Raw genomic sequence first — 12,601 nt, 5'->3', positions numbered from 1 at the left:
CCCAAAGTCTCCTGGCTCCACCCCCAAAGTCTCCTGGCTCCGCCCCCAAAGTCCCCAGATTTTTCTTTAATTGGACTTGGCAACCCTAAAACTGACACAAATTGCCGCATGTACACTCAGTAGGGCGCCACAGCGAATCCAGTGTCTGATGCAACAGGCGTTATGTATTTGCCCTACTCAGACTTCACATGTTAGATATAAAAGCAAATTATGACTCGCCATACTTCAGCTGAATTTTGCCTCCAGGAAATGCTTATCTCCCTGCCGATTTCAGCATGGGAAAAGTGCTAAAATTCTTACTCTGAAAGAAAATTAGATTTAAAAACGCTTAATTCAGCAGGATTTTTGTTTCACTGAGAATAAAAGGCCTTCAGTTAAGCCCCGAGACCAGCCAAAGGGCTCTCAAATATTGGCTGTGCTCGGTAACCAGCCTTTGTTTCCAGTACCTGATAAGTACAGTTGCGAGCTCCGGGTTTGGAAATACCAGGAGATTTGGGTGGGAGCCTAGGGACGGCAGGGCATCGGGAGGGGCCTCAGCAGAATATAATGGCCGAACAGGCTATTTTCTCCAGAGGAACTGATCTTGGTCATCTAGAGATCAATCGGAATAGCGGGAGATTGCCAGGTGCCACCTGGAGATTACAGCCATACTGAGACTTTGACTTTCTGTTTCACAGAACCGAAGTGTGTCCTTTCGTGTGTGCAGCTAGCCAGCAGTGTTGTCAGAGGGGTCCCCTTTGAACTACGACACACATTCAAAATCTCAGCACAAAATGGCCCCTAACCCAGGTTTGAAAGAAGTACACTTTGTCTTCCTCTGTTCAAAAAAGGTGCTATGGAGGATATGTGGCAAATTGACTAATGAATTGACTTCAGTAATTCTTTAATTGGACCAAATGAATTGGTATGGATGTATATGTATAACTTTGTCTTCAGCGACTCGCCCAAGGAGAATTGATCTCTCAGAGGTCAGGAAAGAGAAACTTCATCTAAGTGAGGGACAGTTCAACTTTAGACAGTAAATATCTGGGAATCAGCCTCAGCAACTGAAAGATTTTCCTGTTGGTAACCAGAATTAAATCATCTGTGGACCAGATTTTAAAAGAAACAAGTTATCTGTGGCCATAATGGGTTCTTATCAGTCGGGGTATAATCCACCATGGGGAGTTGTTAACCTCTATGGCCCAAAAGAGTGGTAAAGTGGTGTGAACATTACTTCAACTTTTTTTTTTTTAATCTCCCAACAGCAAAGCAGAATTCTTCAGGTTTTCTTCTCCCCATCTCATGTGCTGGGAATGGCTAAAAAGCATCTACCTTCATTTCACCATCTGCCCTTTGAAGCACAGCTGTGAATAAGAATATGCCTGACGTGCCCCAGTTAATTGGGGAGTCTCATGCAAGTTAGCCCCCAAACCAGACCCTGGAAAAGTTTTCTCATAAAAGGGCAGCTCCGCTTCTGTGACACAATTTCACCTGGCTTTCTGATAGCTTCAGGGCGCTGCTTAACTAGCAAAGCGGCATGGTTTATCGGCTTGAGCCCATATAATATTTTCCCTTTCAAGCATTCTATTTTTATCTGCTGCTCTCTCCTAGACAACCAAAACAGGAACACCGTGCTTACTGGCTCCTGAATACAACACTTCCGTGCACTGCTTCAGGCTTCAGTATATATTTTGCTTTGGGCTTCTTTGCCCTGGGATTAAACTACAGGCGAAGGTTAAAACTACAGAAATGGCTCATTAAGCATAAAAGAAGCTATGATTTTTCTTCAGTTCTCTGTGTTGAACAGTGCAGGGCACTGCCTGGGTTTGCTTTCAAGGTCTCCAGCAGGAAAGGGAATAACCTTGTGAGTGTGGGATGAATCAACAGCCTTACTTCCGATTTGTTCTATTCTGTGGATTCACGGTGACATTAATGCTTTCTCAGTTGTCTCATGTCCAGCAGTCATTTTGTAGAAAAATAGGTGTTGGAGCTCATCCAGGGATTGTTATGCAGCTGCACATACTATTCAATGGACAAGGAGGTGGAACTCTCAGAAAGGAGCAGGAGCTGTGCTCCTGTGAGCTCCCACTGAATCTGAGGCCTGCTCACATGAAGGAAGGAAGAACATTTAGGAACGTCACTGTGATTAAGTGTCTCCACACACACACACACACACACAGGGAGCTGGAACTCACTTTTTAAAAGGGGCTGTTTGTCTCCTGTGGAAGGGAGTCAGCATACAGCTTGCGGCTTTCTGCTCTCCCTCTTTTCCCTCCCCTTCTTAATCAAAGATGCAGGAGTCATTTGCTAGAGAGGCAGGTAACCATGTGGTCCATCAGGAAGCTGCAGATCTCTCAGGTGATGTGGACTACAGACAAACCTTGCAACTTTCTAAGATTTATTGTGCATGCTCTGGTTGCAACATCTAGCTGGAGTATGTATTAGAGGAGGGGAAAGGAGGATTGTGTTTTATTCTCAATTTCTTTTGCTGATCTGGTGCTATCCTATAAGTATAAAAAAGGTAAAGGTAGTCCACTGTGCAAGCACCAGTCGTTTCTGACTCTGGGGTGATGTTGCTTTCACGTTTTCATGAGAGACTTTTTTTCGGGGTGGTTTGCCATTGCCTTCCCCAGTCGTCTACACTTTCCCCCCAGCAAGCTGGGTACTCATTTTACTGACCTTGGAAAGATGAAAGGCTGAGTCAACCTGAGCCGGCTACCTGAACCCAGCTTCTGCCGGGATCGAACTCAGGTCGTGAGTAGAGAGTTCAGACTGCAGTACTCCAGCTTTACCACTCTGCGCCACGGGGCTCTTCATCCTATAAGTATGCTTGTAACCTTTTTTCTCTTTTTAATAAATGTTTTACTCTTTGAAGTTGTTAGTGTTTCCCCAACCACCTCAGGCCACCCTACTTTAAGAGGGAAGTCCCAGGAAGGGGAAAAGCAAGCAGTCAAGGCACCCATTGCTAATCCTCCAGGGGCTCCCTGAAGGAATTTGGTCCCTGTGGTAATAGGGTTGCCAATCTCCAGGAGAAGCAGGGGATCCCCCACTTCAGGGTCATCAGAAAGCGGGGGTGGGGGGGAAATGTCAGCTGGGCACTCAATTATTCCCTATGGAGACCGATTCCCATAGGGCAGGGGTGGCCAACAGTAGCTCTCCAGATGTTTTTTTCCCTACAACTCCCATCAGCCCCAGCCAGCATGGCCAATGGCTGGGGCTGATGGGAGTTGTAGGCAAAAAACATCTGGAGAGCTACCGTTGGCCACCCCTGCCATAGGGTATAATGGAGAATTTATCTGGGACTTTGAGGGGGCTTTTTTTGGGATAGAGGCACCAAATTTTCAGCATAGCATCTGATGCCTCTCCTCAAAAGACTTTCTAAGTTTCAAAAAGATTGGATCAGGAGGTTCAATTCTTTCAGCCCCCAAAGAAGGTGCCGCTATCCATTATTTCCAACGGAAGGAAGGCATTTAGAAGGTGTGCAGTCCCTTTAAATGTGATGGCTACCTTTGGAGTTCAATAATACTTGTTACAACCTTGCTCCTTGCTTCACACCTATGTCTCCTGGCTCCACCCCCAAAGTCCCCAGAATTCTTGAATTGGGCCTGGCAACCCTATGTGGTAACCAGGTGCTGGGTAGCAGAACTTGAGATTGGGCCTCAAAACTGGAAAGGGGGATTGAAAGTCCTTTCCCTCTCATTCAGGACTTCTAAACTGAGCAAGTTGTGGCAGGAAGTGGAATAGCAGCCTCCAGGAATAGGAGGGCCAGGCAGAACAGCGTCTGTCAGTCAAATCAGGCCTGTTCTGTGACAGTCATGTACAAATTTCACTCAAGAAAAAAAAACACATTTTATTGTTCAGCGACTTTTATTGATGTACATGGGGATAGCCCAAGTTAACCCAAACTCATCAGATTTCAGAAGCTAAGCAAGGTTAACCAGGGTTAGTATTATTTATTTATTTATGTTTGAATTTTTGACCATCCTTCTATGGAGCCATCTAGTTGTATAACCCGTCTGGAACCACACAGCAAAACCAGGATCTTGACTCAGAGACAAGCTGCCTGCCACACAACCTTTGAAAGTCTGTTGTCATTTTGGAGTCCAAGAGGTCACCTAAGTCCTGAAGGCAAAAAAAATAAATTAATTAAAAATTACATATATACCTAAAAATTAAGATACATACACAGGAAAATCTTCTTAAATTCAGCATGTCCACTGCTAAGGATTTTCAAGGTTGGTACCAGAGACCACAATTTTTGCACAAATGGCTTAGTATCTTTTATGCAGACTAAAACTATGGAATGGTTCAGCTACAGATTTAAAAACATGTAACAGACAGGTGTTATTTTAATACAGAAAGATCATTCTCAGTTTGGATATTCTGTGAAGAAGGAAGAGGGCTAGAAATCTTAAAAGATTTCTAAGTTATTGCAGCAAAATACAATTCTCAGGCTAAAGGCAGTATAAAAAACAATATGTGTTTTCAGTTTATATATACCCAGACAGAAAGGGAATAATATGGAGAAGAGGAAAGAGATGGGGGACCCATATTGCAGGATACAGTTGAAACTGAGCTCTGGATCTGAGAAGAAAACTATTCTAAGCCAAAACAATTACAGGAGTGTCCACAAAACCTTTGTGGCAATTGTCTTCATGGAGATCCAAGTGATTGTCAGCCAATCAAAGCCCATAAAACTCCACAGGAGGTGGGAGAAGCCAGCCTCAGCTTTAAAAGGGTGAAGAAAAACACCTGGTTTTGGACATGGATTTGGTGGGTCTGTAAAGGCGTGTCAGCTGAGTCAGTCTTTTATTTGGCTTTTTAGTTAGGGAAGAAAGCTTATTTTAGTGTGACAAACAAACATCCTGTTAAGGGCCCATCATTCCTGACTGGTTAATGTAGGTAGGTTCTGTGGGAATGTGCTCTGTGAGAGAAAAGCGCACCCTTGAACCTGCTAAGGTAACCTGTCCAGAGAAAGGAGAATCAAATCTCCCCTCAAGAGTCCTTTACTTCATTTGAAAACCAGCTTTAAGTTCTCCACACATCATAGTTATCTTCTCACATACTTGATTTCCTGTTAAATAAACTTTTGCCATTCATCTCTACCTGTGTCTTGTCTGTCAAGTCAAACATCTCAAGAATCAGGGGTCACTATTTACCTCACATATAAATACAACCTTATTCTAGTAAGGTTTCCAAGATACCTTTAGGGTGCACATTACTTACACACTCCCAATCTTTAAAGTTCATGTCCCCCTTTTTATTGGATTGTGGGCAGCTGGGACATAAACAATCCATAGCACATGCCAGAGTGGGGATTGGATGTTCTTCAGTCAAGAAGGCTATGGCTTCAGAGCCTTCTCTCCCCTGCCCCCAGCTGCCACACCCAATAATATCTGCTTCTTCTATGTCAAATGCTAAAAGGACATAATCTACTCTGTCCAAGTAAGACAACAGAAGACTATGCTTTCTCCACAACTTACCTGGAGAGCAGCAACCAGTTCTGCATATGGTTTTTGAACTGAAGAGGGTGTGAATTCTTTGCTTTCTTGAACTGACAAAAAAACTTAGGACAGAAATTTCAAAAAATTAGGATTCAAGCTCTCTTTTGCCTAAAAAGAAACAAACTATATAGTAATCCTAATAGGGTGGGATACAAGTGCTCAAGAAGTTAGCAAAAGGGATGAAGCAGAGAAATCTGCAAATGGTCCACTCCTCAAGGGAATTTAGCAGCCTACACCAGGATCTCAGGTGCAGTATCTACTAGTGTAAAGGTATCTATTTCCAGTACCTGAAGAAGTAGATTGGTGCCTACAAAAACTTCTGCTTGGTTGGAATTCAGTCTCAAAAATTGTTACCCTAAGCTAGAAGAGGCCATTGCTCAGTGGCAGAGTGTAGCAGGAAAATAACGAAGCCCCACACATTGCTTGGTTTGAAACGAGGTATTTTACTTTGACATCAAAGCAGAACTTGTCGGCATAAGCCCAAAATGACTAAGTTAAAATCATCAGCCTTCTGACCATTTTTATTCACAACTCAAAACAAGCAGACAAGCCCACCAACCTTATCTATTCAAATGCCCCATCTCCTGCTTTCCTTCCAGTAATTTCTTGTAGTTTTCCACTGCTCTGTCCCTCTGTGTTATCAGCAAGAAGCTCCTTCTCTGCGGGGGCCCTGTCTGTTATCTATTTTACAACCTGGGATTCCACCCTTAGCCTGTCTGGTTTTAACAGTTACAGCTGCTTCAAATATTGCATCAGACATTCTCTTCTGAAGGCACAAAAACCATATTTTCATTTATTGTTATTATAGAGGTATTCATTAATTATTCAGGGGTCCCCCTTCATCAGTACATGCTAATAATGTAATATTAAGGACACGGTGTACTTCAGATTTAAAAAAAATAGACCAGGAAGTGAGGATTTGGCTTGGGATCTTAGAGAGACAACCTGCTGACTGGAATAGGCAGGACTGTGTTTATAAACTTTATGGATTTATAAGCTTCAAATAGCTGTAAATCCAATTTGCTCTGATCTCGATAGCCCAGGCTAGCCCGATCTCTTCAAATCTCAGAAGCTAAGCAGGATCAGCCCAGGTTAGAACTTGGATGGGGACCACCAAAAAAGCCCAGGATTGCTCTACAGAAGCAGGCAATGCCAAACCACCTCTGTTCATCTCTTGTCTTGAAAACCCTATGGGGTCACAATAAATTGGCTACCAACTTGACAGCACTTTCTATCACCATCATGTCCAATTGTCAAGCATCTGTCATTGGAAATCTGTCATGAATTGTGGTGGCCAACCATAAAACTAGGCCACTAGAGTGGTAAGTCTGAGCCTCATCTGGGCTCCTAACAATCATCCTATAGCTATTTTAAGAAGACTTGTTATTCAAAGATCCATTATCCTAGCCATGCTGCACATACTGGGATGAGGAAAGCAGTGACAACTGGATATGATGTGAGCAGAGTCATTTGTTCTTGTGGCTTAGAACCAGTACGCCATTTCAATAAGCCCAGGGTTTCTGGATGCTACTTTCTCATAAAATGACTCAGCTCCACTGATTGGCTGATGGGGACTCTTCCACTGAACATTTACAATATTCTTCTGCCAAATAAGTGGTTACTTATGTTACTACTCCCTACTAAATATGTGAAAAGTACACTTAAGCATCACACAACTGAGATGCTACAGCACCGGAGTACAATCAAGATAAACTTGGGATTGAGTGATTCAGGACATCTTTAACCCTTGTTATCCATTAGGGAAGGGGAGTGAACCGGTGTTCCCTCTAAGCTGAGTTAGTGTGAGCTAGTTCACTGTTTTTCAGCCTCCAGCTCACACATTTTTGTCTTAGCTCAGGAAGGATGGCCCCAGAGCAAACTAATTTATGCAGTAGCAGCTAATCACTCACTCACAACTTTAATGCCAGTAGCTCAGAAGCAGAATTTTTGCTCACAAGACTCCACAGCTTAGAGGGAACACTGGTGAGAGCCAGTGTGAAAACTACAAGAGCTAGATTCAGATCCATGGAGGTTTACTGAGTGATTTTGGGCCAGTCACTTTCTCAGCCTAACCTTTCTCACATGGCTGGGTGTAAGGGTAAAATAGAGGACTGGAAAATAGTGTTAGCCCTTGGGGTGCCCACTGGGCAGAGAAACAATGCAAAAGAACAATGGCAGCACAATATATGGAATACAAAAATATCAAAAATATTGTGCAAAAACACTCTTGACTAGTCGGGAAACAGGAAGTGACGTCACTTCCGGTGATGTCATGCCACCGCCGGAAACAGGAAGTGACACCACTTCCTGTGACATCATTTCCCCCACGTCACCTGCCGGAAATGGGAAGTGACATCACTTCCTGTGACATCACTTCCCCCAAATGACATCATTTCCCCCAAATGCCACTGCTGGAAACATGAAGTGACGTCCCCAAAAATCCCCCAAATATCACCGCCGGAAACAATTTTGTTCTCAAATCCTGTATATACTTCATCAGTATATGGGATAAGGCACTTTCTCAACTGTGCTGCATAATGCAGCCTATTTATTTTGTCCTGTTTGCGCTGTTGGCTCTATCTGCGCCACCTTCATCACTTTCGGGGTGTGGATCCCCCAGTGGGGTGGTCTCCCGACTCCCTCCGCCGGCTATTTCTGATAGCCCTGCGCCCCCTCTTTCATTTGATATGTGTCCCATGCGGGTGCCACCCTCCCGCCAGGAGATGCCGCAAAATGAGCCCCCTTGAGGCTTATGGCGGCAGGGCTCAGGGGAAGCGAGCTAGACTGCTGTTCTTTTGAGGGGTCATAGAGTGTTTCGAGCCCGTCCCTGTGGCATCGGTCCCATCGTTGTGGGACCCAGGGGGCCGGCGCAGCGGCACGTCGAAGCAGCCTGTCACTAATAACACAGGTCGAGATGCAGGACAGGAACCCGGAAGTGACCGACAGGCTGCTTCAGAAAGGAAGGAAGGAAGGAAGAAAGGAAGGGAGGGAGGGAGGGAAGGAAGAAAGGGAGGAGGGAGGGAAGGGAGGGAAGGAAGGAAGAAAGGGAGGGAGGGAAGGAAGGAAGGAAGGGAGGGAGGGAGGGAAGGGAGGGAGGAGGGAGGGAGGGAAGGAGGGAAGGAAGAAAGGAAGGAAGGGAAGAGGGAGGGAGGGAAGGAAGGAAGGAGGGAGGGAGGAAGGAGGGAGGGAAGGAAAGAAGGAAGGCCGGCCGCCCCCTCCCGCCAGCCGCCCCCCCCGCTTTCGGCCCCCCCTGCTTACCTTGTTCCAGGGTGGTGGCGGCCTCTCCTCCGGGCGGCTGGTGCTGCTGGCGGGGCTGGCGGCGGCTGCGGAGGCCGGGGAGGCCGGGGAGGCGGCGGAGAGGCCGGCGCTGGTCTCTGGAGGGCCTCCAGGGACCAGCGCCGGCCTCTCCGCGGCCTCCGGAGGGCCTCCAGGGACCAGCGCCGGCCTCTCCGCGGCCTCCGCGGGCCTCTGGAGACCCTCCAGGGACCAGCACCGGCCTCTCCGCGGCCTCCGCGGGCCTCTGGAGGCCCTCCAGGGACCAGCACCGGCCTCTCCGTGGCCTCCGTGGGCCTCTGGAGGCCCTCCAGGGACCAGCAGCAGCCTCTCCGCGGCCTCCGCGGGCCTCTGGAGGGCCTCCAGGGACCAGCGGCCGCCTCTCCGCGGCCTCCGGAGGGCCTCCAGGGACCAGCGGCGGCCTCTCTGCGGGCCTCTGGAGGGCCTCCAGGGACCAGCGGCGGCCTCTCCGCGGGCCTCTGGAGGGCCTCCAGGGACCAGCGGCGGCCTCTCCGCGGCCTCCACCACCGCCGCCGGACCCCGCGCGCGGGCGGGGAAGGCGGCGAGTGAGGGAGCCAGCGTCCCTGCGCGTGCGCACACCGCCGTGCGCACGCACAGGGACGCTGGCTGCCTCACTCCCCGCCTTCCCGGCTCGCGCGCGTGGCCCGCCAGCTCCCCGCTGGCCATACCGGGACTTCTAATGGTCCCGGTATAGGCAGCCCGGGAGCCGGGAATTGGTGGCCAGAACCGGGAAAGTCCCGGGAGACCGGGACGGTCTGGCCACCCTACTCGTAAGCCAACTGAAAGTTCCAGCCAAGTTCCCTCTCAAACACCCATTTCGGTATCTTCTGTTCACAGTAAGCAATGTTAGATACGTTTGTTTCACTGAGTTTGATGGCACATGGGTCTTCTCAAAGTTACGCACACCTCTTTTCAGTTTGTATTTGTTGATTTTCTTCAGAAAGTTTGGTGTTACTTCGGTGCACAGCACTTCCAACAAGTGTAGGTTATTCTCAGAGACGAGGTCTTTCCTCTCTAAAGCAGTCAATAGTTCTACACCAGACTAGGAGAGAAATGGAATGCAATATTTAGGCCTTTGTTTGCACTTTTTCAACCAATCTTTCCACATTGTCCATCATGCTCTCTCATATGCTTTGTTTTCATCAAAGCAAGTGATGTCATTCCTCTTAACCAACACACAATTCTCAATTCAATCTCTGTAATTCTGCCATTCCAGACTTTTCTCACGTGATGCTAAATTTAAAGAGCTGAAAATCTCAGATGTTCAATCATCACCCTTGATTTCTTTGGAGATTCAGAGATGCTGTGTGAATGCTTCCAGGGGAAGGGTCCGAGCGTTCAGAAGGCTGAACTTACTCTCTCACAGCAGTACCGAAACCACTATGACCTTTTCTTTTCTGGTACTGCCGCGCCCCATCTCCTTTTGTGGCCCCGCCCTGCTGTTGGCCATAGTTCTGCTCCTCCGGGGCCCATTCCTTTGAGCAGCCGAGGGGGCCTCAGACCAGGTGAGAGGCTAGGTTAAGATAGAGAGTTCACAGGTATAGATAGGCAAATAAATATAGAACACTCCGTGAGAGTTTTTACTAATGCATGTACCAAAACAATTTTATGCTAAACAATATTCAGTGGTATTCCAAAAAATTTTTTTACAGAAAATTGTACAATGTCCTCTCTTTGTTTATGGAGCTACACAAGGTCCAAGAAATTCCAAAATAGATATGACTGCTTCCCAAAACAGGTGTGGCTGCAAACGGACTGCTACTTCCACCCTCTTTTCAGAATATCCTTCTTCAGACAGCTCACCAAAGGGGTAAATTATTTAAATTGTCTGTGTTTCCAATTGATCTGGCTCACACTTCCATTTGCTCTGAGCTTCTCTTAAAAGGGCCTTACTTCTCTTGAAAGGCCCTTACTACAGTTACTACTATTGTGAATGACTACTTTTCTTCATTCCATTTGAGTATTGTTAATATTTACAGACATTTCATTTTCAGAACAATATCAAAATAGTGCCTATAATGCTGTATTTAGTCCCTTGTTAATTAAAAAAATAACACATCATCTGCGTATATACCGCAGATGTCTTCAAACTTTTTTACCCTGTGGACACCTTTGGAATTCTGAGCAGTGTGGTGAGTGCAGCCACAAAATGGCTGCCAAAAATAGCTACCACAAGAGGCAGACAAGCCACAAAATGGCTGCCACAGTTTATCTTCAGTCATACAGTGAATATCCAGATACTGTGGTGGCAGCTGCTGCAAAACAATGTTTTTAAAAATCCACACAGCCAATAAAACTTTCAATGGCCGATAAGAAGCCTTGTGGGTCAAGCCCCACCTGGTCCCACCCACTTTATAAAAACACCTGGCAGGCACAAGGAAAGGTATTGGGGGCCAACACACTGCAGACCTCTGGTGTTTCAATTCCTTCATGCCCAGTTTAGGAGCATATAGGTTCTCTACCTTGAAATTTGTTAGTTATGTCGCTTAAACAAATTAAATAACAAAGAAGCCAACACACAGCCCTCTCAAACTCCTTTACACATCAGCAGTGTTCCCTCTAAGCTGAGTTAGCATGAGCTAGCTCACAGATTTTTAGCTTCCAGCTCACACCTTTTTGTCTTAACTCAGAAAAAATGGCCCCAGAGCACAATAATTTATGCAGTAGCTCACAACTTTAATGCCAGTAGCTCACAAAGTAGAATTTTGCTCACAAGACTCTGCAGCTTAGTGGAAACATTGCATACCAGTATATCTAAAGATGAGCAAACTTAATATAGTGCAGGGCTAGATCTAGGGGGGGCAGAGGGGCGGGGTGCTTGCCCTGGGTGCCAATAGAGTGGGGGGGGGTGCCAAATTGGACATGGAGTCCATTGTATTCTATGGGACCATAAGACAAAATGGCCCAAAAGGGGGGCGTCCTTTTTTAATTTTGCCCTCATAGTTGTGTTATGGTGAAGTGACTTAAATAAAAACAAAAGTTTAAGATCTCTATTACATCTTTGGAGTTTAGATGACAATTTTTGACATGATATATTGCCAAATGCAGCTTGGAAACTGATATATGCCATGTGTAAGACACAACCAGGGCCTTTAATACATTTATGCACATTTGAATATTACATAGTTATACCTCACCCTTACTCTCTGCGTTTCATACATTTGACCCTACTACTTAAAAAAAATAAGTCTTCATAACTTCTTGAATCATTGATGGACTCGCTTTAGGTGGTTCCTGCCATTACAACTACAATTACAACTGTGATATAGTTACATCTAACAAGATAGCACCAGAAATGTTAATTTTAAATAGAAATGTTTTAAAGGTTTAAATGTTAGTTTTATAATGTATAATTGTTGAATGGTATGATTTTATTGTATGGATTAATATGTTGTGAGCCGCCCTGAGCCTGCCTCGGCGGGGAAGGCAGGATATAAATAAAATATTATTATTATTACATAAGTGTCTGCCTAGTAAGGAGCTGCTACATACATCACATAAAGTAAGCTCTCTAGACTATAGATGCCTTATACTGAAATAAAAATGTGTTAGGCTAAAGTGCCACAAGACTCCTTTTATTCTCATTATTGAGGATTTTTATTTCTTAGCCATTGTGCCTTGCTTACCATAGTGCATTTTCTCTTTGGAAGATGCTCTTTCAGAAGGAACATAGCCAACTTGAGATCATCCTCAGTGAATTCTTCTGACAATTCATAGAGCATCTGTCTGTGGGTAACAAGTCTCAAACAGTGAGCCGGCTATTATATGATATACACACTGTGTATCTTACTTATTTTGGTTTGCTTTCTTTATAGCCTGCC

The sequence above is a fragment of the Heteronotia binoei genome, chromosome 16 (genome assembly GCF_032191835.1).
Source record: "Heteronotia binoei isolate CCM8104 ecotype False Entrance Well chromosome 16, APGP_CSIRO_Hbin_v1, whole genome shotgun sequence".
NCBI lineage: Eukaryota > Metazoa > Chordata > Lepidosauria > Squamata > Gekkonidae > Heteronotia > Heteronotia binoei.
This window is presented reverse-complemented; position numbering follows the sequence as displayed.